Here is a 4,949-nt window from a genome sequence, read left to right on the forward strand (position 1 = left end):
TATACCTTCCATTTATCATCTGTCATCCTTATTGTTCATTATTGTATTATACTATATGTCATTTAACTACATTCCGTATGACAGAAAAAGAGAGGGAGAAAGAGAGAAAGAGAGAGAGAGGGGAGAGAGAGAGAGAGAGAGAGAAAGAGGGAGAGAAAGAGAGCGAGAGAGATAAAAGGGAAAAGAGAAAGAGGGAGAGAAAGAGAGCGAGAGAGATAAAAGGGAAAAGAGAAAGAGAGAGGAAGAGAGAAAGAGAGAGAGAGAGGAAGAGATAGAGAAGAAGACAAAGGAAACGGAGTACGGAATCCTAGTTCCCTCACTCTTGTCCTATTTAGTCTCTTTCTACGACGCGGATGGGATCGAGGCGCCGTTTTCCCTCCCTCCGCCCCCCATCGCCCTCACAGAGGGATCAAAAAACGATGAGGCATAGACAAAGAAGTGGTAAAAACGAGGTTCATGGGAAGGGCGTAAAGGAGGAACAGCCGTAGTGTAAAAACATCTTTATTCCTTTATGAGTAGAGCTTTTAACTCTAACGTAGATAAATGATGTGTGCCGTAGATCCGTAGGGGTGCCCCCCAAAAAAAGAAAGAAAAGAAAAAAATATATATATGTGTATATATATATATATATATATATATATATATATATATATATATATATATATACATACATATATATATTAGAGACTATGCACTCAATATCCTACCACGGGTGTTGGGTAGGTGTTTGAAGTTGGCAAGTGAAATTGGAAGGAACTGGAAGCTGAGTCAGTTGTTGTTTGCGGATAACATTACGTATGTAGGTGAGTCTGAGAGACTGAAGCACTTGGTGGCGGGTTTTGGAAGGGTATATGGCATGAGAAAAGTGGAAGTAAACGTGAACAATAGTAAGGTGACGAGGCATACAACAGGCGAGAATGGTAGAGATTTTGAGGAGGAGTTTAACCACTTCAGTACGACTCAAATATCGCGTGCAGCATCGGTTCCCAAACGTACGATGCATCACACTACTCGCGTTATGAAATATAAAGTCACTGCTGTATTACTCGTTCTAATAAACACAGAAAACGTGATCAAACCAGTTCACAGAATCCGGAAGTAACTCATCTACAACTGAAATATGTACATACCGATGTATATATATATATATATATATATATGTATATATATATATATATATATATATATATATATATATATACACATATGCCGGGTTCGAGTCCTGGGCAGTACCACATTTCAATTTCAGCATACTGGCCTTTGATGGCTTAGAATTAAAGTGCATTGTGGTTCTTAAAATGTATCTCTAATCACTGGGACCCATTCAGTGTTGTACATATATATGACACCTACGTGAGCGCCATCGTACCGAAGTGGTTAAAGAATGAGAGATTTGAGGAATTAGGAAGTTTCAAGTAGCAGGGAATGGAGAAGTGGGATTCGAGATCTAGGTCTTGTGTTAAGAAAATAGGACGCTATCAGCACTCTCTGGCGTATGTCTAATATTCTTGTCTATGTATTTGTCGGATGGTTCTCCTGAATATTAAAAAAGAATGAATAAATAAATAAACAAAAAAGAAAATATTGTTACACGAGTTGAGGTCGGGAGGCTGTAGGTTCCAAGCATCCTCATCTAGACATCTGCCGCAACGTTCTGGTATCATCTAAGTCTTGTAATGAACGGCCCTGGGCTCAGATCCCATCGGAAAAGTAGTTTGATCAAACTGTCGAGACGAATTTATATGATTTGATTCGGTTTAGCGTCATGAACTCCCTTGGTAGAAAGGCAGAGCAAACTCTGTCAGGATAGTCGACCTTTCTATCTCTCTCTCTCTCTCTCTCTCTCTCTCTCTCTCTCTCTCTCTCTCTCTCTCTCTCTCTCTCTCTCTCTCTCTCTCTCTCTCTCTCTCTCTCTCTCTCTCTCTCTCTCTCTCTCTCTCTCTCTTTTTTTTTTAATAGCCGTTTTTTCCTCAATTCTTCGAGATGTTATATTTTACGACTATCTAGTGGTTCTTCATCTCTATCCATCTAGCTTTTCCTTGGCCTCTCTTCTTTTCCTTCTTCTACCGGGTCTCTACTTCAATCTTTCGAGATGACCTAACCACCTTACTAATGCAACGTCGATAATATTTCTTATTTCCACAGTGCTTTCTTTTGCTTCTTATCGCTTTTTTTTTTTCAATTTCGGGTTGGTTAACTATGGATTTTAATCATTGTATTTTTGCAACCTGTAACATGCTTCTCTCTTTTGTTGTTGTCTGATTCCTACACGAGTATTGGTGTGAAAACAGTTTGAAAAGCACCTTTACTTCAATAGTTGTGTGTTTAATGTGAGTAAAGGGTATAATGTCGCTACATTTTTTTTTCAATAATGACATTCCATCTATGATGATGTTTATATATATTGCATTGTTTCTTGATATTTCTGTTTTTGCTGTGTCCTTTTTCATGTCCATATCCCTGAGGTACATTTTTCTATCCATTCATTATTCCTTCTAATACTGTTATGCCATTCGTCCATGCAAATGTCGTCTAACAAAAGTGTATGATCTGAGTATAGGTTAACTCCCGGGATAGATTTTATTGTTTTATCTATGTATATATATATATGCATATCTAATTGTGTCTTGTTATATATATATATATATATATATATATATATATATATATATATATATAATATAGATATATGATATATATTTAGTAGAAAGTAAACGCTGGACTCGTCGTAGAAAGAGTTTAATTCCGACGTTTCTACGACGAGTCCAGATGTCTAGGTCCAGGACATAAACCCACTTCGGGAACTGGTGTAGGACATAAAACACCACCAATTCCCAAAGAAGGTTTATGTCCTGAGTCCAAACGTCCGCACAAGTGGCGGTTGGTGAGTGCTGGATTAAGAGACCTGTGTGTGTATGCTATGCTGCTGAGGTGTGTAAAGACCTGGTTCAACACACGAAGTCTAACGAAGTCTAGCTCACTCCACCGTGGCCCCATTCAAGCTGAGAAGGAGGTTCCCTTCCTCTTCTTCTCATGACAAGATCATCTGGTGTTGATCACAACGAATTCTATACACAACACTGCGGGCACGTGGGACGGAGGGGAGAGTTGAAGAGTAGAGGGGGGATAAGGGGCGAGTTGAAGAGTAGAGGGAGGATAAGGGGAGAGTTGAGGAGTAGAGGGGGGATAAGGGGAGAGGTAGAGGAGCTGGGAAAGGGAGAGGTTGGGCATAAGATGGGACGGAAACTCGTAAAAAAAAAATGAGGTGAGTCAAGGGAGAGAGGAAGTGCGGAAAGGCGAAAGGACTGGTGAAGGACGGGAGTTGAAGGGAGAAGGAACCAGGAGGAAAAGTTGAGTAGTAGTGGAAAAGTTGAGTAGTGGTAGTATGACACAGATTAGGGGAAATGGGGGAAAACGAACGATGATAGGATAGAGAAGAGAAAAGCAGGAGAACAAGTAATGAAAAAAAAGACAGCTCGAGAAAATCTGGTATATGAAACGCTCAAAGGTGGAATCAGGAAAGACGGAAAAGGAGGAGAAAGAAGCGAGAGAAATGGCGGAGGGAGCGAACGGTGGAGAGAAAGTAGATCGCAGAGAAAATTGGATCAGGGAGAAACGAGAAACGAAGACACAGAAGGGATTGGAGAGAAACAAGATGAAATTGGAGAGTGAAGATGATAGAGATTTAGCTAGAAAAGGAGAAAGAGATGGAGGGGAATTTTCCAGGGAAATGAACAATACTAATAACAACTATTGCCTCAAGTTCACTAATTGGAGACTCGTCAGCACATAATAACTAGTATTGGCCCTCGGATCCTCACATAGATCTATCTAGAAAGAAGTCTTGTTGTCTTTGGGTCTATTTCTAGATCACCGGCTAGTAAGAAGAGTAGGGGACCAGTTGCCGGTTGTCAGCTATTTTTATGAGAAAAATAAAGAGGAAAATAAGTAAAATTGATAGGGAGACATCTTGGGCCAGCTGTAGACACTAAATGCCAGTCCCTCGAGGCCGCACCTCCAGATAGGTTTAGGTGTTCATAGGCTCCAAAGATAATTTGCGGGAAATGATTCCGACGATCAACCAGGAGGACTGGTGTTGGCACGTTCACATTGTCGTTTCGTCTGGTAGATGAGAAAGGAGGAGAAATAGCTATGAGGATGAGTTTGTTTATTTGTTTGTTTATTGGCTTGTTATTATTTGTCTGTTTGTTTAATATTTGCTTGATTTTCATTTATCATTATTTGTCAATTTATTATTATTTACTATTTCCCTGTTTGTTTATTATTCAACTATACCTATGCATTTATTTATTTTACTTATTATTCATATTATTATCATTTTTATATCTATTTTATTTTTATCATATATATATACATATATATGTATATATATATATATAATATACATATATATATAATATGTATATATATGTATATATGTATATATATATATATATATATATATATATATAATATATATATATATATATATATAATATATATTTGCATTCGACCTAGTTATGGACCAAAAGGTCTCCCGTCGGCATGCTCCGCCTTTGTAATCCTTTGAGTGAGTGAGGGAGAGAGAGAGAGAGAGCGAGTGAGTGAGAGAGGGAGAGTGAGTGAAAAGGGATGAGACTTGGAGAGAGGAGTTGCTTCGATGACAATACAACCATCTGGAGCACAATGATCACTCACTGTCACGAGACTCGACATTCTTGTCCAAAGATACACCTACCCCGTTGGGATGCGGGGAAACACACGAGTATACCTACTCTGCTACCGTGACTTGCTCAGGTTTACTCTGGCGAGAGACCAATTATTTTTCTTACCCGGGGTAGCGGAGCGTTGTGACATTACGAGAACGATACTTGGACTTTGGTGACGAGGGAGTGAATGAGACTCGAGTGGGTTGCTGGATTTTATTATGGTTAGTGCGAGTGTCGACC

The sequence above is a fragment of the Oratosquilla oratoria genome, chromosome 33, assembly GCF_046742065.1.
Source record: "Oratosquilla oratoria isolate Oo_2021 chromosome 33, ASM4674206v1, whole genome shotgun sequence".
Classification (NCBI taxonomy): domain Eukaryota; kingdom Metazoa; phylum Arthropoda; class Malacostraca; order Stomatopoda; family Squillidae; genus Oratosquilla; species Oratosquilla oratoria.